Source organism: Glycine soja, chromosome 10 (genome assembly GCF_004193775.1).
Source record: "Glycine soja cultivar W05 chromosome 10, ASM419377v2, whole genome shotgun sequence".
Lineage (NCBI taxonomy): Eukaryota > Viridiplantae > Streptophyta > Magnoliopsida > Fabales > Fabaceae > Glycine > Glycine soja.
The window spans coordinates 3,062,707-3,075,710 of record NC_041011.1 but is presented as its reverse complement, the minus strand read 5'-3'; positions in this window follow the sequence as shown (position 1 = coordinate 3,075,710).

Here is a 13,004-nt window from a genome sequence, read left to right as displayed (position 1 = left end):
AAAAATAAACTAATGATCTAAAACAGCAATAGCAAGAAAAAAACAAATACTTTGGGGGTGTGATGCGAAGGTTGATTCAGAATACCAATATATTAAGACATAGTTTACAAAAACTATTGTTGATGTAATGTTAATGATTTTTTTCTATTTAATATTATTCCAATTATCACTCACATATACTCATTTACTCTAACCATGATTTTTCAGGTGAAAGAATCTAATTTACCTAATCTCCTAATCCCTTAGGAGAATAAATTAGTTAAATTGCATTACGAACATAGATACATAGAATAGGCTAAACAATATCATTCTATCGTTAGATATGAATCATTTATATGCATTTTCTGTTCTTAAGAGAATAACATTTCTAAATGTCTAAATTCTTAAAACATATCATGAATATGAGTAATCAGATAATAATCAATAAATTAAATACAGAAAAGAGACAATAATAATTAAAATAACATTAAATAGATAGTATGAATGAAATTATACTACGATCGTTTGGTTGTTAGACTCCCAACAATGAAAGATTTAGTCTCTCATTATTATGAAATGTTTTACCATTACAAGGAAATGATGGGGAGAGAAGAAGAATAAAAGGAATGAAAGAAGGAAAAAAATGACTCTTAAAGGCTGATTTCTCCTATTTGGGGAACCCTAATTTCCTGCAGGCTTTATTAATCTGAAGCTTGCAGTTCTTGTTGAAGTTGGAAGAAAAAGTTGCGGTTGTATATATTTTTTGGAAAATGCTGAGGTTTTCAATTTGGTTAAGTCTCTTTCGTTGATGATGCTATGGTTCTTTTCTTGCACTTACGTTGCTGAGCTTGATTCTTTAGCATCCTAATAGTTAGTTAATTTTTCAGTGTCATGTTTAAACGATGCTCCATGGAATGAAAAACGTAGTGTGGGGCAGTGAGTGAGGCTATTTTATTATTAATATATATTAATAAATTGTAAAGATCTCAACCATTAAAATTTAATTAGGACAAAAAAATAGCTCTCTGCTTTATATACACTCTAAAGTGAGAATAAGAATGATCCCCTTTTTAATGCATGCAAAATTGACATTGGCTTTAAGCTTCATTAATTTGTAATAGAAAAACAATCAAATCAAAAGAAGTAATTTAAGATCAAAATATACAAATTGAGAATAGAACGCTTGGATGAATACACGGAGTTTGAATCAATATCACATGTTTATTGGGTTAAGATTTTATTACATATTCAAAATGTGAACTTATCATCGGAAGAAAAATCCGAACAAAAGAATCTTTGTAAGGGAAAATATATAATAGTTGCATGAGTGATCAATATTATTGAAACATCTACAAATTAGTTAAAATAATGTATTGGCCTTGGTGTATAATAACTTCTCGATCGTATGGTTTCATTGCCAGAATTGCAACCTAGGTTTAGGGGTGAATTGGATCGGGTGCTGAAGGCTTCAAAGGACCACGTGGAAGGAATTGCAACAAAAGCCCATCAAATTCCCCAGAACCTTGTTCATCGTCATGCAAAGGCCTGCAACCTTCTCCACGTTGAGACAAAGCAACCATAATGATGAAGATGATCACTAAAACCATGAAGAGGATCCTCCTAGAGAAATTAGCCATGCCCCGTTATCTCACTATATATAATGCAACCAAATAAAAATAACAATGCTCTTCAATTTATGTATATGCACGTCTAAATAACGTACAATGTGCCTCTTTAATTTTGAACAACTTTCTTTGCTGGAACTGATGCTGAAGATTTTAAGTGGGGATGGTGGTGAAATCATGCATATATATATATATAAGGGTTAGTTTTGCAATTGGGGGGATTGTGTCTAGACCGAAACCTCCAGTGGTTTCTAAAACTCGTTTTGCTTGACTCGGCAATATGCACGGTTTTGAACTCGAAGGTTGAATTGAGAATTGAACGAATCAAAATTCAAATACTTAAAAACCTTAGACACACCGAACATGAACACGACTTGTGTAGATAAGTATACCATGATTTATACGTTAAAATGCCTGATAAACTCAAACACTATACTTATGTTTCCATTTTATTATACATAATTAATTCTAAATCCCCCGAACCACACATTAATTATGGCTTTTCAACCAATTAAGCCGTAGTAAGGGACGGAAATTATCTAAAATATAATTAAATATTTCTCCCTGCCCGTTGAAAAGAAAACCTTTTTTCTTGCTTTCAAAATCCGAAAGTCAAACGATAATCGTTGATTTGTTCCATGCTCTATATTGCATGCTAATCCACGGATATTGAATCACACATATCACACTCACACGTCTTGTTGCATGCTGACGTATCCACATAGAACGACACCTGCTATTTTATACATACAAATCACTGACAATTTAATTCATCAAATATTTCTATAAATAAAATAATTACCTTTAAACTAAATTAATTAACAAATTTACATTAATTAAATTATATAAATGATTTTCTATTAAAAAAATATATCACACAAGTTTGTATTATTCATATTATTGAATGCGTTCGTATATATGTATAGGTAATTAAGAACGTATTATTCCCTCATTTTCAACTTACATTTTTAGAAGTTTTGCTTTGTTTTCTTTTAAGTTATCATTTTATAAAATAACAAATTATTATGATTTTTTTTAAAAAAAGTATTGATATATTATATAAATAGTTTAATTCATAATTATATATATTCTAACTTTTTAGTAAATGTATTTTAATAAATATTATTATTTATTCTTTTAGTGAGTGTTATCATTTTATACAATAAAAAATTATTTATTTTTATAATAATTCATATAATTAATACTTTTCTTAATTATTTGTTTTTATATTAGTTTAAACAACAAATAATTCAAAATAAAGCGAGCCTATAACAAGTTTTTTTTTCCTATAAGCAAAGAAATATATTGAAATAGAGTATAATGGAACGGTACTCTAACCTTTTTACAAAGTTAAAGTATTAGAGATATAGATTAGTTTAATTAATTACAAGTTTAATTACATAAGGTTTCATCTATTTATGTAAAAATTGATTTGCTCATTTTGAGCATTATCCAAAGTGATATTTGTTGGATAAGTGACCTCAATAACTTAAAAGGGAGATGAATTAAGTTTTAAAATTTTCCACTAACAAATTTTTAACCATCTTTTAAATGATAGACTCAGAATCTAAAAGAAGAAAAAGAAACAATCAATTAAATAATGATCTTTTAAATGCGCAAGATAAAGTAATCTGGGATAAAATAACTGAGATAAGGAAAGAGAGAGATGCAAACTCAATTTATACTGGTTCGACCACTTCCTGTACCTACATCTAGTCCTCAAGCAATCCACTTGAGATTTTTCACTATCTCTGTAAATCCTTTACGAACTTTGAACACACCTTGGAATCCCTCACCCTTGTGTTCAAGATTCTCACAATCCAATAGACACACAGTCTCTTGATTACAACTGAGTTCAAGAGGTGAACAGAAATATTTTTCTCCTTTAGAGTAGATGATACAAATTGAAGATCCTAGAAGAATTCTCAATAGATTTTCAAGTATTTGACCAATCGTTGTTGAGAGAGCATTTGACAATTAAGTTATCTTAAAACATCTCTCTCTTCTTCTTTTCAAAGTCAGACACACATATATATAGACCCATTGTATCTTTTCAAAATAGTTTGAAGAGATATGTCTTTCCAAAAAACTTTTCTGAAATTTTATCATTGATAATTGATTACTTATCTAATATGAATTTCATGTTAATTTCAAAATGTGTCGAGTACTATGTACTCATTTATCAAAGCTGTAAAATTCACCCATCTAAACTTGAAAGGAACTACAGAGTATAGGATAGTTTATAATCATCATAGGAAGACTGCAAATATTGGAAATGGATTGAGGAGTTTTGCACAATCACAGAATTTACTTCTTCGAATTCAAATTATATTTGAGTTCTCAAATGCAACTTCTTTGTTTTATTCTGGCTTTGTTTGTAATTTAATTACATTACTAATCTAATATGTTATAATCAATTTGTAAAATTTTGTTTATAAGTTATTTTGTTTAAAAGTATTTATAACTCTTGGTGCATGATATATATTGATATACTTTGTTTATAACTTTTGGTGCATGACTAATTTTATGTATTTTTTTTTACAACTTCCAATGATAAGTTGTGATTTGAATTAATTATAGGTTCGTAATTAAAAAGATAAATATGATATTTAAAAATAAATCATAAAACAACATCGATTTTTAAACAACTGATGCTAACGTTGATAAATTAACGTCGGTAATTTCAATATCGGTTAATAACTGATGTTAAAAGTTCTTAATAACTAATGTAAAAAATCTATTTTCTAGTAGTGAATAAAAAAAAAAGTTATATGTATGAAGAGGGCAAGACAAAAGAGAAACACAGCCAATCAAAAACCTTCACCCAAATTTGGGTGGAAAAGATATAAGAAAGGAACAAGTGGTTAGCCTGCAAAATTGCAAAATGAAAATATATCAACAAATATCATTAGTTTTCATTTTAAAATATCAGCAAATACTTATTATCTCCCTTTTAACAAAAAAAACGAATACTTATTATATTTTCAAATTCATCTTTTATGAATCATAAAATATTATATTAATGGCATATTTCAAGAAAAAAAAATTAATTTTATGGTTATTTTTTCAGAACTTATATTTTTCTTAATCCTTATACAATATTCTAGGATTATACTATTTTCAAAATAAAGGGGTACGTAGTTTTCAAGATTCAATAAAGGCTAGTTATATTATATAATATTGCCTATGCTTATTCTTTTTTATCAATTTTTAGAAGAAAATGGGTGCTCTTATCTATCTTTTTAAAAACTTAATATGACATTAATTATTATCTTTTCAATTACAACTTTGTCTCCTCCTGATTATTAATTAATTAATTATATACAATTGATTTCTTTGTTTGCATCAGTTCACTTTAAAAAAATGGCATACTTAATATTGGTGCATATATATGGAAAATTTATAGAGCATGAGACAACTACATATGGTTAATTAGCTAAGAGATATACACGAAATATGAAATATACAGGACTATAAACAGGATTAATTAGAAAGGTGATAAGGTTGTTCTTTGAACAAATCTTGGGAGCCTTGGAGGCTTAGTCTCAGGTTTTTGTTATCTCAAATTGCTTAATTATGATCTTCACCATTTTGTTGGTCGTTTTCTGAATTTGGATCTACATGCTTTTATATTTAGAGAATCGTATTACGACTTAAAGAAATACCTAGTTGTAGAAGAAAATACCTAGGGAAATCAAGCATTTTTTTCTAAGGCTGTTTCCATCTAGTAAACCCCAAAAGAAAAATAAAGTTTATACATATATTTGTAACTGTTGAAACTTGTAAGAAACTATATAGTACGTAGTTTATAGCATTAGAATTAGTTGTCCATGTACGCAAGTTTGTCCGTATTTCATGTATGAATTGGATCGGGACTTGATATTCTCCGAGGGCCTCTTGGAAGCTTCAGCAACAGTTCTTCCTGTAATGGCCTGCACGTTGCTTCAAATATAGGAGACAAAACCAACAAAAAGGCCAATATGATCATCATAAGCAGAACCATGAAGAGGATCCTTCTGTAACCGTAAGAGAAAGACATGTCTGTATATATGTAATAACGAATTGAAACTTTCTTTAATTTGTATGTACTTTCACGTACAAATTAAGTTGTGTTATTCTGTCTTGAAATGGGGAAACAGAAAATGAGAGATTGTGATCGATGTTGTGAATGTAGTGGAGAAAGCAGAATCACATGCACACATATATATAGAGGTCACGCCAGTGCTGCGTCTTGACCTATGTAATACGTGTCGCTATTTTTTAGTTTAAAAGAAAACCTTTGGCATCTGGCTTTGACTCAGCATGCACTTTGAAGGTTGAAATTGAAACTAGAAGGGGATATTGGATTATATTGAACGAATCAAAATTAAGTAACTCGGACGCAAAACACCTACCTGCCAAGAAAGAAGCTGTTTCCGAAATCGTTTCTTCGTTTTAGTTAGTAAATAATAACCATTTGAATAGGAGTGGCCATGAGCAGAGAGAATTATAACTCGTATCTTATATGATATATCATGTTCAGTTTGTGGCAAAGGGTCGGAGAACGTTTTTGAACTGCTATCAAAGCAAGCCGTATAAATGATGTTCACACACTCAAGGATTTACAATTTTTTCCCCCAAATACTAATATCAGTGAGTGTGAACTATAGCTTAATTTATGTCCATGAAGTTAATCGACAGTGTGTACTATTTTTCTTTTTTGGGGGAGGTAATTATATATATATATATATATATATACACACACACAGCAAGGGATAACTGCGTATGGCCTGGTTAGCTAGCTAAGAGATGTACGCGGAAGATATACAAGCATGACTAGAATATATTAGAATAAAAGGTGATGATTAAGGTTGTTGATTTGATCAAATCTAATTGGAATTTGTGATCCTTGTACTTCATCTTCTACTGCTGAAGTCTCAGCCTCAGGTTTGTTATTTCAACTTCCTTAGTATAGTCGTCTTCACCATTTTGGTTGCTTCCCAATTTGGAGCAACATGCTTTTATTCTTTGAGAGTCGCATTACGACCTAAAGAAAGGATGGAAAAACCAACCTAGTTTATAAAGAAAATCATTCAATGAAATCATAATTGTCAACCACATTTATATGTGTCCTTGCATGATCGATCTATTAGGTTTGCATTTCATCATCATCCATGATCGATATGGGTTCAAATTTTAAAAATTGGTTTGGTGCATTTTCTGATTAGGACAGATTCGAGTTGTTTAAACCCAGTTTAGTAATTTTTCTTTTTGCTGAATACCCAGTTTAATATTAATATTCTCTTAAACAAGTATAAGTTTTTTGAATAACTATATATTAATAATAATTTTTTTATTTAATAGTTACGTATAATATGATATTATATTTATATTGAAACTATTTCTTTAAAAATATATATTATAAAATATACTTTAATTTAAGTTTATATATACTTCTTATTCTACGATTTATATATATATATATATATATATATATATATATATATATATATAAAGATTGATTTAATATGTTAAAAAGTTACATTGACATGCGATTTCATTCCATCTATTTTGAATCTTAATTAGGTCGGGTTCGAATTTAAAAAAAAAAATTATCCAAGCGGTGTTATAAGGACAAGGATAAACCCGTCCCGATCCATCCCTTGGTCATCCTTGGTATAAATAATTAAGATTATGATATTCGTAATGTCTTATTTCAGTATAAAAAAAAAGTGTATGCACCTCTATTCTTTTTTTTTTTTTTTTACTGCACCAATCACCTAGAAAAATATACAAAAGACAAGAAAGAAAAACATAACTATTATAAATTATATGCTTTGATGAGAACAGATAAATAGAAAGAAAAAAAATTAATACGAAACTAATTTCATATTAATAACACGAAGAACTGTTTTTCATAAAAAAAAATCACTTTATCTTTTTTTTATTAAGTTTATAATTATTTAGAACAATAACAACCTATACCTAATATCTGTTAGTCTGTGCATTTACAATTACTACTAAATAGTACTACTCTAAAGATAAACGAGAGATATTAATAAAATGTTTATTTGGGGAGAAAAATGTCCATACTCCATATATGTATATCATTATTTCCGTCCGAGTAATTAAACCCAAGCAAAAAGAAAATCAATTACAGTAAGAGTCTACATATAGTAATTTGTAACTGCTGTGCATGGACGACGCATGCAGCATGCAGGATTGTTTATTTCACGTATGAGTTGGATCAGGACTTGATACAACCGGAGTGCCTTTTTGAAGCTTCAGCAACAGTTCGTCCTTTAATAATGGCCTGCACGCTGCTCCAAAATGAGGAGACACGACCAAAAAGGCCAACATGATCATAAGCACAACTATGAAGAGGTTCCTGTAACTGTAAGAGAAAGACATGTGTCTACGTAACAAGAATGTTGAAATATATGTTCTTTGTATGTATACTTTCACAAATTAAATGGTGTTTAATTTGGTGTCTTGAAATCGGGGAAATGGGGAATAATTGGTAGAGAAAATGAGAGATTGCGATGTGAATATGGTGAAACAAGCAGAATCACATGCACATATATATACATGGGATTCACGCGGGAGTTTGTGCCTTGACTTGTCTCTATTTTTCGGTTTAAAAGAAACCTTTTGGCTTGACTCGGCATCCACCTTTGAAGGTTGAAATTGAAACTACAAAGAGATCGTATATTGAATTGAACGAATCAAAATAAAGTAACGGCCAAGAAAGTATTCCCGTTCAAATCTTATATCCTTGTATACTTAGTTTATAGTAACCATTTGGATACGAATGGAATGAGCGGGGAATTATATATAACTCATCTTATATTCTTATTTTTATTAATTATATTATTATGGGGATAATAATATTAGTGCTTATATTTATAATTAATGAATACCTAAATTTATTATATTTTCATTTTAAGCGTGTGTCTTTTTCTTATACAAAATAGAAAAATAATAATATTATTTTAAAATTAATTAGCAAGTACAGTTCCTAATTTTTCAATTAACTCATTTTTCTCTTAATCATCGGGAAATTATAATTCGTTATATATATTAAAAAATAAATTCAAATATACACCCAAAAAAAATCTCGAATACACCAAAGAAAATATAAGTTCAAACATTACATAAACAAGATAAATTAATACTCCATTTGTTGTTATTATAATGTATCATTTAGAATTGATAATCCATTTTAAAAAAGGTATTTTATAATTTCTATGTAATATTTTTTTTTCTCACTAATAAGAAATTCTCCTAATCTCAAATTTAAGAAGAAAAATATTTTTTATTCTTGAATATAAGAAAATTTTAATTAACTTTATTTTATTTAATGTTATTATTTTTAAAATATATTTTATTTAATTAAGATGTTGATTTTAATGACTCTTTTCTATTTTTGATATCAAGTTTCAATAAAAAATAAGTTGAGAAAAAAATATTTTTAATTAAAATTAATGCAATTAAATATGATTAATTAACTTTTTTAGCTAACCTGACATATTGTTTTCTTATATTTGAGGCTGGTGGAAATATTTGTATTTTTTTTATTGATAGTGGTGCATAATACTCTTAGACTTTACTAATATTTTTATATTATTCATAGCAAGTTAATGATTATTGATAAAGTCATAAGAGTAAAATTGGTACTTTAATTATATTTTTTTATAGAAAAAAATCAACAAAATCAAATGCATTTAATCTTTTTTGATGTATATGATTATGTATAAAGTGTCTTATAATACAGAAGTATAACGTTGAGTGTATGGATTGACTTGCACAAAATTATTTCAAACTTAATCCATAATCTTAAAATCAAGTCAATCTTATAATAATTATATATAGTTGTAGTAAATATTTAAGAAGAATCAAAGGAAAAATTTGTTGCCTATAGTCATCCTACGAGATAGAATGGTTTCCCATGGACAGTAAAGAAGACAGATGTTCTAGAAAAAAAAAAGTAAATTAATATCTTAAAATAAAGTATAAGATTAATTTTTACGTAAATAAATTTGATATGTTATTATACTTTTATAAAATTTTAAATTAATAAATAAAGCTATTAAATTAAATTAATATGATAAAATATTGTGTGGTGGGGACGTAACAACATTCCCATGCATATCTCTAATGCCCATTCAATCCAAAACTTATCAAGTTCAAATCATTGAAAAATGAAGCATCGTTATTAATTATTGCATCACAGTGTACCCAGAACCACAATAAATATATAAATAAAGGCAAAAATGATTTTTATAACGAGGGCACCGAATGTGACCCAACAACAAGGAAAATTACAAAGCTAAAGAGCCACAATAGTTATAAATAATGTGATAAGAAGATATAAATAGAGAGAAATAATAGGTATTTATGATAGAAAAATGTATATATCACTACTCTTTCAATAAATAAATTGTTACATTTTCTGTCCGATAATTGCAATTGAATAAGTATAACAAGCTGACTATTTCCAGGGTTACCTAGCTAGTGCATTTTTGCGAGTAAACACAACCAAAAAAGAAAATTAAATAAGTGTTTGCACTATTAATTTGTATATGCTGTAAGATCGAAGGACATAATTTGTAGAATATCTTAGAATTTCTGGTACAACGCAAAAAAGTGAATTAGCTGTGCATGAACGACGCATGCATGCAGGCTTGTTCATTTCACGTATGAATTGGATCAGGACTCGATACAACCGGAGAGCCTTTTGGAAGCTTCAGCAACAGTTCGTCCTGTAATAATAATGGCCTGAATGCTGCTCCAAATTGAGGAGACTCAACCAAAATGTTCAACATGATCATAAGCAAAACTATGAAGAGGTTTCTGTAACCGTAAGAGAATGACATGTCTCTTTGTAACGAATTGAAATGCTCTTTTGTGTATATATGTACTTTCACAAATTAAATTGTATGTGTTTTGGTGTCTTGAAATGGGAAAACACAAAATGAGAGATTGTGATGTGAATTTAGTGAAGGAAGCTGAATCACATGCAAATATATAAATAGGGTGTTGTGACCTTGACCTTTCTCATTTTGGTGTAAAAGAAAACCTATGGCTTAATTGACTCGGCATGCACCTTTGAAGGTTGAAATTGAAATTACAAAGAGAAAGAGATATATTAAATTGAACGAATCAAAATAAAGTAACTCCGACGCCAAACACAAAACTGCCTTGAAAGTATTCCCGTCCAAATCTCATCTTTGTTTATAGTTAACTGTTTGGATACGAATATGGAATCAGCAGGGAATTGTAACTCATCTTACTTTTAATTATTATTGGGATAATAATATTAGTGCTTACATTTATAATTAATGGATACTTGTGTAATTATACCTAAAATTATTATTTGCATTTTAAACATGTATCTTTTTCTTATATACAAACTAGAAAATAATATTATTTTAAAGTTAATATTAATTATGACAAATTGATAAAGCTAAAAGTATTAACGAAAAAAATAAAGTATCTATTAACATAAAAAAATATAAATATTTTTCAATATATATATATATATATAAAGATTTTGTAAAATATAATTTTGCGTTTATACAATTTGTTTCTCTCTCATCTTTTAAAATAGGAAAAGTTATCCATAACATATTTTTAAAATAAACCATTTTTTTTATAAATTATGGTATTCTTAAAATCTAAAACAAATAGATCAAAATAATTATAATTTCATTGGATCTTTATAGTGCGAAAATGTTTTGTGAATACCTGTACAGTACTATCTAATCACTCGTTTAATTGCTTACATGACATTAATTAATGAGTTAACAAGTGTTTCAGAAGTCATTTTGTAATTTTTGCTAGTTTGATTAGCTTAAGCTGATATATATCATGTTTACTTTATAATATAAAAAAAAAATTATATAGCACATACGCATGGTAGTTAATAGGAAATTTAACCATCAAAAGATTTGAGACAATGAGATGCCATCTTTTTTATTTACGGTCCTGGGTGAAGGATGTAATGATTTGATGAGAGAAAAAAAATTAAGGGTTTCAAAATATTAAAGGTACGTATATATATGTGTCAGTGTTGAAAAGTGAAAATCACATTAAATTAGTATTTTTTTCATTTATATTTTAATAAATAATTTAATTTAGTTTATAATATATAGTTGGTAAAGAAGAAAATCAGTCCTCACTTTAGAATAAAGTTGCGAAATCAATTATAACAGGAAAAAAAATGAACGGAGAGCCAGAGAGGAGTAAATTTTTTTATAGAAAAATAATAACACTATTAATTATAGAAGTAAATCTGGTAACAGTAGTAAGGGATGGATTTGTGGGGGCACCCACGGGCTTTAGCTCCTTCCTCGAATTCCTTTTAATGTTATATAATGATTAATATTTTTTATTAAAAGATATTTTAAATAAAAATAATATACTAATTAATAATTAATACATATTAGTTTCAGTAATATATATATATATATATATATATATATATACTAATTAATAAATCTGATAATATATGTTATCACTTATCACTAATTATATACAATTTTTTTAATAATATATTTTGTAACTAATTATATTTTAATCCAAAGAGATATATATCCTAGGAATTAATAGATATGATAAAAAAATATATCTTTATAACTTTTCATCAATTTTTATTACTTAGGATAATTATGTTTTGTGTATTATTATATGTCTGATTTATCTATCTAATTATCTAATTAGTAACGTTATATTATATTATATATATATATATATATATATATATATATATATAGTTTTATAAAATTTGATGACTTAATGATTTTTTTTTATTGTGAGATTTTATTGTACGTCCTGTTTAATTGTTATTCAACATGTAAAACCAAAAAGTTTTACAAAACTTAAATAAAAAATTTGTATAAATACATGTACTTCTTTTTTTATCATTTGAAATAAAAATTAATTTAAATTTATGTGTAAAACTAATAAATAATTTTATAAATTTTATTATTTATTAAATATTTATTTATTTATTGAGATTATATACTTAAAAAAATAATTAAAAAAATCAGTCCCCATCTAATAAATTCCTGATTCTGTCCCTATCAGTAGTACTTAGTGCAACACATTACAAAGTAACGACCCCCAACAAATAATATGGTCGTTAGTCCTTATTTATGTTACTGGAGTTGCATAAATAAAGGATAACCACTTGTTGTCCACCCCCATTAATACTTACTTACAGTGCAAAAGTATCAAAACAAAACCTCTTAGTCATAACAAAATATTCAACACCCTCACCAACAATAATATAAATTGCATTGTAAAATCGATCTCCCAACTGAAAATGAATGTGAGTAAATATATGGATGTACGCGCCTACTACTGATGATGTCTTTAATTGCGTGAGAAGATGCATGTCTATGTTATCACATCTAGCGT